This window comes from Macrosteles quadrilineatus, unplaced genomic scaffold (genome assembly GCF_028750875.1).
Source record: "Macrosteles quadrilineatus isolate MER2022 unplaced genomic scaffold, UCM_ALF_1.0 Scaffold_4__1_contigs__length_99947679, whole genome shotgun sequence".
In the NCBI taxonomy this organism is placed as follows: Eukaryota; Metazoa; Arthropoda; class Insecta; order Hemiptera; family Cicadellidae; genus Macrosteles; species Macrosteles quadrilineatus.
In genome coordinates, this window is record NW_026542597.1 from 28,698,109 (window position 1) to 28,711,926 (window position 13,818).

The window sequence follows — 13,818 nt, forward strand, 5'->3', positions numbered from 1 at the left end:
AGGTTTTATTTTGTTTCTTCCATTCTTTCAAACTCAATTCTTGCAATGTATTTTGAAATGCCGACCTCCTTTTTATTGATTCTAAATATTTTCTTTAGTATAACAAGTAAAATATTTCGTCCAATTTCATTAAGAAAAGCTATCGTTAAAGTAACTCCTTAACTTAAAGTTTACTTTTCATTCAAATGTATTTTCAAAAGATTCAAGTCATTGAAGTTTCCACGACAGCCCTTGTATGTTTAAATCACGTGTACGAAAGAGACTATTCAATAAGAGCTAAACAAACTCAATCTTGTTCGATCACTAGGCAAACTCTTCAGAAAGGTTCATGTCCAGCTTGTATCAATTATTGATTATCTTAAAGGTTTTATAGTTGGTGAATTCCTAATAATTTATTTTCTAACTTTAAAGAATTAAATTAATACATTCAGGCATAATATATTGCTATTAAAATACATAAATATTTGTTTAAGGTTCCTAAAACCAATAAATTTAGTGAAATGTTTAAAGGAAACTGTTTTAGATTTAATGTTATGTTTTTTTTCTACTGTTTTCATTCACATGTTTTGTTTTGACTAATACTTGCTTTTGATGATTAATAATTGAGATTTTCTATGGTTAAATAAAATAGAAGTTTTGTTTACGTTCATTAAAAAGCATGAGTTATTTTATCATCTAAGAAATTTAACTATTCATTTTGAACAGAACCCTGCTGTAGATTAAAGACTATTATTATACGAACATCATTATCTTTTTGTCTTATTTTTGGAACGTATACAGAACGTATACGTTTTAGAACCAGTACACAATTGATAGTAAAAATTTGTCAGTTTCTACATTGAGCTTGAAAGAGTTCTAACGTTTACAAATCCCATGAAGTTTATTGTGGAGTTTGCCAACCTTTAAACTTCACATATGTTAGAGAGAGTAATGCAATAATCATGTAAACATTATATTATATAGTAATATTGTAGTCATATGTGCCTTCAATGACAAAACACAATAATATTCCAAACTAAATGAGTTTAAGTTACTCAGGCGTCGACTAAATCAACAGATCCGTTGATGCATCGTATGCGTATGTATTACTAATCAATAATCACATTTACTTAGTATAGTAAGACAGGACGAGGATTTAAATAAAGAAAGTAAAAGTAACCAAAAATATTTTTAATATATTTTGTCTATACAACCCTCGACTCTAAAACGACCGTTTAACCTAACAATTTATTTATCCGTACAAATAAGCAACGTCATAAAACATTTTTACTTTTTCAAAATTCTAAGCTAATGATTTAAATTAATGCATATCAGAATTTTATATACATCAAGCATTGCAATCCCGCGTTACATTTGGGTGTTTGTAGTTAAGAACTATACCTATTCATTTTCATTTTGTGTTTCATGTCCAATATTTTTGTTTATGTTTCGTGTAACGGAATGTTTAATATCGTCATCACCCAACAACGACATTTTATTAAATAGCGTCATTACTAATGGACAAATGGTTCAGAATTGATCTAGCTCAAAATTGAACAAGTGACCCAACCAACCTCCATCGTAAATGCACATAAAGTAAATTTCAGGTAATTACTATTGTTAATTAGAATATATTAAATAATAAAAAGATTGGGTCCAAAAACATCCTACTTTTAGGTTTTTTAGTGTCTAGGCTTCGGTATGGAAACATACTAGAATATTCACATTTAAATTAACATATTTTAAACTTTTAATTCGTTAACACAAAAGCTATGTCGAGTATTACAGTAGCTATGAGGAAGTAATTAGGAGATAAAGTGCATTATAGTTTATCAGCATTAACAAACTGTGCAGATAATTATTATATCAACAGTTTTCCAGCCTTCGTTACTATAGAGAAATATTTATTTCAATTGCATATATTTATGGTCATTATATTATGAATTCCTCTTTCAATTTATTTATTTGAATATAAGTATGAAAGTCACAATTTATTCAACATTTAAAATCTTGTTTTATGACTAAATTTTACAATTGGTGCTGTGTTAAAAGTTAAACTTGTATTCAAGTATGTATGATATTCAGAATATAACTTAGTCCATTAAAAATTAATTTTGAAACATTTATAAAGCATTAGCTACTAAAACAAAATACTAGGTTTAAACTAATATAAAAATAGTATGTTTTATCATGGTTCAAGTCTTATTAGATAAGTTATTAGATAAGTTTGGTTGGTCTTTAGGTATAAGTGACATAGAACTAATCTTACAAGACCAAACACTAAACAGAATATCAGCTCCGACTTTACACTATCTCATATTTATAGCAACTTTCCTTTCAAAGGGAGCCACGTCGTCGAACACCTTACACTAAAATTCACAATGTGTCTTTCAGCTATGTGCGATGTTCGGGTTGTTTGCAAATGAATACTTCTTAGTTGAGAGAGCGAATTAGTATTTCATCACCAGATCGTAAAGTGATTCTTTTCGACCCAAGCTTAAGTTTCATTTTGGAAAATGGCGAAGGGTTAAAAAAGACACTTTGATGAACTATAGTTTTCTCATATTGCAACATTATTCAACAAATTAAGATATAAAACGATAATATTTGCCATCAACGTTGAAATACAAGATGTCAACCCTTGGACCTTTTTGTAAAGTAGATCGAGCAGGACTGAGTTTGTTTATCTCTAATTGGACAGTCGCTTTCGCTCACGTTATTTAAACATACTGCAGCCCCAAAAAGCAGAAGTGTCCGGCTATTACTCAGGGAGAAGGGTAGGGTGAGCTGAAGTTCTAAACAACAATTTCAATATCTGCCCAGCCGTGGTACTTGTTAAAATAAATTGATGTTTTAGGGCGCCACCCCGTTCTGGGTAATTCTTCAGGGCCGTGACGGGGAACAAACCCACCCGAAGCAACACACAGTAAGGCAGATAGCAAAATATTTGATAAAATCTCGATATTATCAACTAAAATGAGTATTGAAAGTTATTACCCCTGCCTGGCTCAAAACCAAATAATTATTAATAAACTTTAATTTAAAATCTAAAAGATTATGTTTTGAATTACGTACTCTAGGCTGAAACTCTGGACTACAATAACTTGAACACCATGGAAAGTATAAATCTACTTTATTACCCTTTTTACCAATAAATTCAAACAATTTGGCCCTAGAAAACACCAGAGACCTAGTTACTCAACCTTGAGTTAATATTCTAGGATAATCTAAATCCAAACAAATCTTATACCTAAGTTCAACAAGCTATATATAACCCTTGATATTCAATTTTAATAGTAGATTTAACTAAAGCAAGTGAGTTTCCTCTTATTATCCACATTTAATAATAGATAAGTTCAAAACCAGTTATTTTTACCCTCAATATTAAATTCAATAAAAGATCAGTTTAAACAAACACAAATTCAATAATAATCACAATGAACTGCAGGTGGCCACCGTGCTGGAAAACATATTAATACACAGAAATATACAAAATATAAATATACAAGAAATATGCACGAACAAGATAAATAGGTATATATATATTCAATTGGAGTGTAGATGGAGAATCTCTACCACACGCTGAAAGTCCAAGTTCCTAGGAGATTGGCCACAAAACTCTTGAAGTAGGTATATACAAATATAATTCAGTCGAAACCAAAATTTAAATGAATGTCCAAGTCCAGTTAAAATGTTTAGCTTGAGCTCAACCAAAAATACAAAACTATTTCTATCACTTATCGGTATCTGGAGATAGTGACGTAGGAATGCGTCCGTGTGAGCCGGGAATTCCAGGACCGTCCGGCCGTCCGGTGCACAACAATGGCCGTGGTGCGGCAACCCAGTAGTATCACACCCAGAGAGAGAGAGACAGGGAAGTGCGGCGACAGTAGTTAGCAGTAGGTGGCAGTACGTAGAGATTCAGTCGAGACAGCCAATACAGAAAACCCTATAAAATTCCTACATGAATAGTACTATGCCATAATCAGACAAAATTTAGTAATTAGAACTATTGAATATTTGAACAACATAAAAGTGAATAACATCTTTAAAATTCATCATGAATAAATACTTGAAAACAGCAATACTATAAAACCAGTTTTGTTTGGAAATATACAAGTTTAAAACAAATAAAACGACGAATGAATCTAGCAACCAGTTATCTAAGTTTGTTTACATCTGAAATGAATATTTACAGTTATCCCAAGATAACAAAAATGATGCCTAACCAGATTGACTTTGGTTCATAGTGATTGTCTTCAATTAAATAACGTCTTGAATTGCAAAATCAGCAGAATATTAATAAGCTATATATCTGACAAAGGCAATTTCTTTACATTAAACATAACATATAAATAAAATCTTTACCTTAACACAAGTTATAAACAACACCCTTCATTACGCTGTAAGAATAAAATCAACAATTATAATTAATATTTGAAACAATAATAGCCACAGTTTTGAATATTAAGTATTACGAACGATCAGCTGATTTGAATATTTTACACAGTAATAAATAAAATACGAACAGTTGTCTACAAGGTACCGGTAATTGGTTCCGAAATACTATTTTACTTGCCTACTAATTAGCATCAATTAGGACAGTTAAGATAAAATCACATTATAGTTCAGAATATTGCGTCTACAATTGTACAAAACATTATTACATGAAAATTCAATTCCTAACAGGTTACTTTACATGAACATGAAGTTTCTCAAAATATTAGCGATTTACTACACATGATTCATTAACAACGGACAAAACACAAGAATATACAATTGATTCAAATTTACAAGTTACAATTAATTTACAAAAGTACAGTACAAGGTCAAATTTACGATGACAAAACTACCTTTGCAGGAACCGGGCAGGCATAATAGGCTACTGTTTTACCTTAAGCAACATTTTAAATTTTAGACAGAACGAGTTTTGAACTAATTGGCTGATTACCAGTTGATTAAAAGTATAATTTAATGCGATCTGCCTTACCTCTTCACACCAAACAAGTGCAAAAATCCTCTATTAGAGACGAGGGTAAATTCAGAAGAATGAAGCAATATGGCGATCTGTCGTCGACGATGACTCAACTACACTGGAACAGTAACGTAGGCCAGACGATGTGAAGCTCGTAGAATCCAGTAACCACTTGCAGAGTACAAAGGTTGAGTGAGGCAGATAAGGTCGGTAGCTCAAGTGAATGAATAGAGGTTTGGCGTTTGTCATTTTCTATGCATAATGATTCTGGCGGGAAAAGCAGTATCCAAGTTCTATGGGAATTATCGGCCTATGCGTGCGCGCTGACGCTAGGGTATTAATTTTCAGTAGAGTGATCAGTTCTACGTCCGAATTGAGGGACCATAAAACTTAAAACGTTACAATACAAGTTTTAGCGTACATTTTTTAATGAGTTTAATCACTGTTCAATTTATTTGCTTTTGTCAAAAAAAGAACCCGTGTTTCTGAAATCAACCTTTTAAGCCATGCTTCACACAAATCTGCTTCAATATTTACAAAGCCTTTAGTGCATCAACATATATTAAATTGTATAATTATATGTATATGAATTACAATGAATAGCTTACAGTATAACAAAGCTATTTAAAACATGGATATTTTATTTTTTCTAACTGTCCAATCAGTTGATTGAAAAGTTAAATTCAAGTAAAATCAAGAGGCGAATGTTGCCGACCATAGTTTTGGTCAAACTATATGTCAGTTGACGTATTTTGTTTCGTTGGTCAAAAACCAACGTTTCATACAATTATAGATACATGTTAGTATTTGCAAATGTGTTGGTATTGAATTCATTCATCTGTTCATGTTTCCAGATGATTTGATATCCGATATTTTGTACCAGGAGCAAACCACGATCTTTTAAAATATTTCAATGTTTTATCTTAATAATAACCCCCATTTTAAACCAAAATTCTGATATTGTTTCACTTTTATAATCCGAAATTATAATTAATTTGAAATATCACTAACTTTCCGTTCCTGAAAAAGGGTAATTACTTTTAGAACTCAATAATGTTTACATAGATTACAATTTTCATTTAGTTTGGTAGACATGTCTATAAACGAATTGAAAAGTTTTTACAATAGCCTACAACCAAAATGTGTTAGAGCTTGGTAAATTTAACATCGTTTGAACTTTAAACTATATTAGCCAAATAAAATGTATACAATTTATTGAAGATTTGAAATAATGTTGAACTGAATTCGTTAAACAATGAATTATGGTTAAGCTTTTTTACTTGTACAAATTTATAACTCCATACAATTAATGTGTAATAAATCTTCATAAACAGGTTCTCAAAAATAAGAACATTTCCACTTCACTAAATTATTGTAAAATGCTGTCTCAATTCCCAACTAAACCCTACAGCTTAAGAAAGAGGGAATCTGCATTTCAAATTTAACTGATAGTAAGATTTTATCACATTGCACTTACTGTTGGATACTACTTCCTAGTGTTTGGTGTTTTACATAAAACACTATCTTTATGAAACATCCTTGGTAAACAAGGCGGAGTTATGTTTTACGATTAACTGATCCAGCTCAACCATATCTTTTAAAACTTAAGTATGATTTATTTATACCCTGATAAACATTGCTTTTTAATATTAGTTTAAGGTTTTTATTTGTAATAAAATGTCTGGTTGGCATGTTTAAATAGTTCTTGCCTTAACATATGCCTTAACATTGAGAGTCACTTGTCCAATTTTAAGCAAGATCAATTCTGAACCATTTGTCCATTAGTAATGACGCTATTTAATAAAATGTCGTAGTTGGGTGATGACGATATTAAACATTCCGTTACACGAAACGTAAAAGAAAATATTGGACATGAAACACAAAATGAAAAATGAATAGGTATAGTTCTTAACTACATACACCTACTCTTTTATACTGTTTTATTTTAATACATTTATTTATAGTCTATTTTCTTTTCATATCTTGCGTTCATACGGTAAATTACTGAAATGAACACTTTGATAATGAAAAAATGTACATGTATTATTGTTGTATATTTATATTTTCAAGATTACATCCGTCACGGAATATAATTAATCAAGTCAAAGTTTGCTTCATATGTTCAACAAGCTCAGTCAAACAGTGAGGTCATTTAAACATTGTCAATTTTAAATTTGTTGAATATTTTTGTAACGGATTCATTTCCATTTTCACCGTATGTGTGTGTATATATATGTTACACTCAATCTCCGAATTCGGACAATGTCCGAAATTTCTACCCACTCCGCGATGTGGATAGTGTGAAATACCCACGTCGCGGAGTGAGCATTTTATTTCGGACATTGGCCGAAACGAAATGCCCAGACCGCGTTGTGGGTAAACTCATTTACTCAAACGCCGAAGTCAAAACCTTCTTCGGCGATTGAGCAAATTCAAAATACCCACAACGCGATGTGAGCAAAAGTGATTGCCCACGTCGGGTAGTGGGTATTTCTAGTTTGCGCAAACGCCGACTAGTATTCTATCAACCACCGTATACCCATAAATCTACATGAAATCCACAATCACTAGGTAAAATAAATAAAATTTATGTTTGTGTTTATAATTATTTAATGTATAAATAGCATTTTATTAAATACCAGAAAACAGCAAAATACCGAATAGGAACAAATATAAAAAGGTCCATTACACATACATTGAAATATGTTTTTCCACTTTACAAAATTTGGAGTAGCCTTAAAACGCCGATTATCACACAGTTCTTGTTAAATCTTTCTTTTAGTTATTGGCACAAGATGGTGCTGCCATGGAATTTAGAATTGCATTTTACGTTTTACTTACGATAATACATTGACATGATTTACTCAAAAAGTTCTTCTTACAAACACATCTAATAAAACTTTGTTTTTTTTAAAGAGGTTGTCGACCTCTTTTAACCTCTTTTTTGCCCGTCCACATTGGCCTCTGTCGTCTTTATTGGCTCGTTCGACAGGCCAAAACAATATCTAAAGAGGTAATCACTGAACGTATATTAACTTGATCACGTGCGTATCACTACAAAACAACCTAAACAAAAAACATAAACGGTAATGAAAACACAATGCAGGTGCAGATCCGTCCATCCTAAACGCAGATAGTGCAAATGATGGGGGTGCCATGTCTAAACGTAAATTCGGCGTTTGCACAAACTAGAAATACCCACAACCCGACGTGGGCAATCCCTCTTGCACACATCGCGTTGTGGGTATTTAAGATTTGCTCAATCGCCGAAGAACGTAATGACTTCGGCATTTGAGTAAATCAATTTACCCACAACGCGGTCTGGGCATTTTACTTCGGCCAATGTCCGAATAAAATGCTCACTCCGCGACGTGGGTATTTCTCACTATCCACATCGCGGAGTGGGTAGAAATTTCGGACATTGTCCGAATTCGGAGATTGAGTGTAACATATACATACATAAACAATATTAATAGCTAAAACATTTAGTGACTATACACTCAATATTTACAACATATCAAGAAAAAATATTTAAAAAATTAGAAGTATAGTTTCGTATCTTAAAATTTCTTAAAAACCTATTTTTTAAAGCTTAAAAGAATTTTTTGAAGGTGCGTCTCACAATCAATTTCATCAATTTCCACCATTCATTCATTTCTCTCATCAATTTCTGCAATTTAGTAGTCTGTATTTAGTCCTATGATTATAGTTTGTAAGGCGTGAAGGAGAAGGGCCAGCGTTTTATAGTATTTTATTTAGTCAATATGACAGCTAATAAAAAGTTTAATTAAAAATTACCCTTTTAATATTTTTGTTTCAATATAAACATTTATGAGACCACACGTTTATTTTACTAGGAGTTTATGTTTAAATTACATTAAATACCTAATAAAACATACTGTAATACCTAATCTTCAATACTCTAACATTATCTACATGAAGTTCTTAACGATTGTGCCCTTTAATTTATTTCATCCAAGAACAAGCTGAGTTGAATATAATTGGTATCCGGCTGGATCCTACTCTTTCTTGGTTGGATCACTCATCGGAACTATGCATGAGAATGGCTTGTGACATTTTGCTCTAAGACGACTCTGTGGTGTCGTCTTGCAAATGTAGTTAGAACAGCTTACTTTGGATTATTTCATGCTAATATTACTTGTGGTATGATTGTCTGGGGCAGTGCCTCAGCATCAAAAGATGTTTTTATCCTACAAAAACGTGCTGTTCGAATCATTGCAGGAGTTCATTATAAAACTCACTGTAAACCATGTTCATTTAAAATTTTTAACTCTTTATTCTGCAAAACTTGCTATTCATTAAAGATCAACCAGATTTGGTGCATAATAATGACGTGCACTCTTACAACACTAGAATAAGACATGACTTACAATTGCCTTATGTTAAATTAAGTAAATCAATGAAAAAGCCATATGTATAGCCATAAGGTTATTTAATAAGCTACCCCTTGCAATTAGGGACATGAACATTATTAAATTTAAAACTGGCGTAACCCGGTTCTTTCTTGCAAATGCATTCTACTCAATTGATGAATATTTGACAAAAAAATTACTTGCAATGATTTTTTGTACGGGTGAGCCCTTTGTTCAATTTATCATTTTATAGATTATTATTATTATTATTATTATTATTATTATTATAGATTATTATTATAGATTATTATTATAGATTATTGTATAGATTATTATTGTAACCTGACATACCCAATGTATTAAAAAGAATATCTAATGGAAATAAAGATCTTAAAATATACATAAACCTATTTAGCCCAACTTATAATTACAGCTAGGAATCAAGGGGACATTCCTTGGTTTTCAATAAATGTCTATCAATTGTTGTAAAAAAAATATTGTTTTAGAGCTAAAGTGTGTAGGGGATAAATGTTTCCAACTCACTGACATTTTGAAGATCTTCTCCATCATCTTGAGATGTTGCAGACAAGAGACATGTTTGTGTCTTGACGATGGCAGCTGAAAACATACTTGACTGATAATCTGACTCTACTTGGTTACAAGATACTTAAGTTACAATCTGTACTGTATTTCAACTAACACATAAAATCAACCATATGCGAAGATTATTTCTTTTTACTTCAAAAATGTCTAAATCCATCTTTGTGGCAATATTATTTAACATATTTTTACATAAACCCTAGTAAACTTTATATGTGTAAATTAGTAGTGGATGACATTCCATGGAGTATTTTCCTCACACCCTTGTAATAACTATTATGGCATTGTGTGTAAAATGTGTGTGCCTGCCTATACACATTTAACAAATTATTAGAACACAGGCCAATACGAGATAACTATCAAATTGTTTTACAGAAACTATAATGGATAATAACTTATATTACGTTTATGGACAACAACAATATACAGTTTACAAGTGACTTTATCTACGACAAAGTAAACTCATACTAATCTACTAAATTGATCTAGTATATTTTTACGACTTACTTAGGATGGTAACGTTGATTTTTCTTAGTGGCATTTCATAAAACAAAGTAGTAACAATAACATTTTTTCATGGGAAAATATATTTGTGTAGTAAAACCTATGAATCAACTTTTGCAAAGAATGTATTTCACATCCCACAGTACATCTATTCAAGCAAATCCCAGGGTCTGAATGCTCTTTTCCTGCCTTGATCGTTGTGAAGATTTATTTCTTCACATATTCTGGACAATATTTCTACCTTATATTATATTCTCAAACACATATTTGTACTGTATATTATTGAAAATACATTATATTCTCAAACACATATTTTCACTGCATACTATTGAAAATAATTTAGCATGAAGTAACAACAGATACTTGGACGTGGTTTGAAAGATAGTTAACAGCCGTTATTTTTGATAATAACAAAACGTAGTTATACAAAGTATATATCCTGAAAGCACATAAAATACGTCAAATAACACTTATAAATTACGCATACTACTAAAAAAATATATTATAAATATATTTACACCCATACTGTTTACTCACAAGACGGTAAATTCATATAAAAGTGCCTATTGGGTCTGATTATGATTGGAGTGTCCAATGGAAATCGACCACCACTTGCCATCTTTTATATGTATTTTCCGTCTTTTGAGTAAACAGTATAAGTGTAAATATATTATTTTAAGTGTTATTTGACGTATTTTATGGGCTTTTTGGTATTTAATAACACGTACGATGCTGATCAAAAATTTATATATTTTATTTATCCCAGTCGTTGTTTAGTTTTGTAATTATATATATAAAAGCCTGTCTGGCCATTTTATGGAATTTAGTAATTTAATTAATTCGTCAATGACTATTATTTGTCTCTTTTTTTCAACATATGGTTTATTTAATGTATGAGTGTACGAAACGTTGTTTTTTATGTACCATACTCTGTGCTGTACTGTACATACTAGCTTAAAGTCAACTTTCCAATTTATAATAGTTAAACGTAGCTATTCAGGCTTTGCACACTTAATTTGTTCGCAAATAGGTTCTTAATTAAAACCTATTATGGTAATTGTGATTGAGTAATTTGATAATTACGATGATTAGTACGCTTAGGAAAGGAAGGAGTTATTAGTCAGTTGCAATTAATTTAGTCTTTCATTAAGTAAGATTATTCATTAGGTTTCATAAAGATAAGTTATTCCAGGTTTTATTTTTCAAAATACATGATCATTTAAGAAATCATTCATCTTCAATCTGAATGGCAGTTTTTAGTTTCTGCTAAGTAGCTGATTAGTTAAAGTTTAAAAATATTATTTAACAGAATAATGTTTTAAAATCACAAATTAAACTTTGGGAAAAGTTTAGGCTTTATCTTCAATTATTGGATTGATGAATCTTCTGAACAAAAACTAATTACAAGTTTCTTTTGTTGGATCAATTCTTTTAATCCTATTCAAATCTTAATCTTTGCAAACAATATTTCAAGTTTTGACGTAAAGTAAGAGAAGTTTAACGATTTTTATTCTTACCAATTAGACCCTCGGTGAATTCAAGCGTTGGAAAATAAAAATAAATATAATCACGTGAAATCATATTGCATTGCTACAGCGGAATGATTTAACGCCAATACTCTGGGACAAAATGAAAATATTTGAGGACTAATCATATTACAAGTTTATTGATGAGGACGACAGTCGGATTTCATGGACTGCAACTAGTAACGTGGAAATGAAAATTGATTTTTCGCCCGAAAATTGTAATCCCCAGATTACTATTGTAACGGACGGACAAAGGTACATAACCTCTCATATATTCGTACAATTAGTCTTGGTGTCAAGAATGTTGAAGCTAATAATTTTATATGACCTTCAGGTGTAAAGGGATTCTCACAACATGTCCACTACGCGAGGGTTATATGAAAATGTTGTTTTGTCAACTTTTTTTATCCAGCTTTTCAATGTTGACACTGTCAATCCCCATTTCAGCCAAACAATTTTCTAAAGATTAAATCAATTGTGTACTCAAAGCTATCGCGTTAAATCTTCTCCCATTTAAGTCAATTTATTGCAACATTTTTAAAATTCCTTTGTTAAGATCAAATGAAGTGGTTTATACATTTTAATAGAGCAGGACTTTTATAAATGATATAGATACATATTAACTTGAAGTTTTTGTTGTCGATTCTTTATTTTTATATAAATTAGTATAAGTATCTTTGTTTACTGTTAATCCCATTTACTCAACAACCAACAGTATGACCAATACAAATAATTTGAAATAAATATGCAACACAAAAACGAGCTACTATTAACAATTTGTACGAGATACTTCGGTGCATTTGCATATCTAAAGGATTGCATGTATAGTACAGTGTGCTTCGTAGTTTACAAGTCAAGTTTACCGATATGCAGATACTGTAACACAGTTCAGAGGCATCCTAATCTCCGCTATGCAAGTCAACTATTAATCTGTGTATGAAGATGCTACGGCATATACTTTGTCAAGAGTAGGTGCATGATGGATGAGTAGAATTTATTTAAAATATTATAATAAGCTTTGCGTTTGCGATTCGGCTACAAGTAGTAATTGAATATACAACCGAACCTAGCTGTTGTTGTGCGTTTATCGGTTAGTTGAGCATCGGTGTACAACAAGTTACAATGTTTGTTGAATTTCACTGGATCCGGTTGTTATAAATGCAGATTACACCTTCTTATAAACCGTTGCTCACATTAAACACTTGTAAACTTACGTATTACATGTTTAGTCGCTCATTAATTTGATGCATTAATAACAAATTTGTATTGACTATTTACAATGTAATAATTTCTCCTAGACAAAACATCGATGTTGTGTAAACAAGAAATTTATTGTTTAACTGTGTATGTATTCTCATAACCTAAATATGAAAAACTAAAATTAATATGTCATTGTTTTGTGATTTTTATAACTATGGGGTTTTGCACAACTGTTGAAAAAGTTAAAGGCTCCAATGGTTTTGACCGTATGGAAAAAGGTAAATACTAAACAAAACACACACACGGCATTCTTCTACTGTGTTTCATATTGTGTATGTAAGAATAATATCCAAAATATACATGGATTGGTTTCACTGGTGACATAACAAATCAACAATGTCATGTTGACAACGTTATCCAAACAGTGCCGTTGTCAAATCCGATATTACAGTTTGTTTTGAAAGGTTTGATTCAGTTTTCCCCTGAAAGCTTATTGATATCATGTTATTTGTATCAAGCTTCACATACCTGACAAAGTTACTTAAAATATTTACGAGATATTCCAATTGTAAATGAAGTTAAATTCCAAATAAATAATATTTGCTAGAAACGAAATGAGTCCGTAGTTACTAAGTAGCTCTGATATTCTTGCGACCTTTGG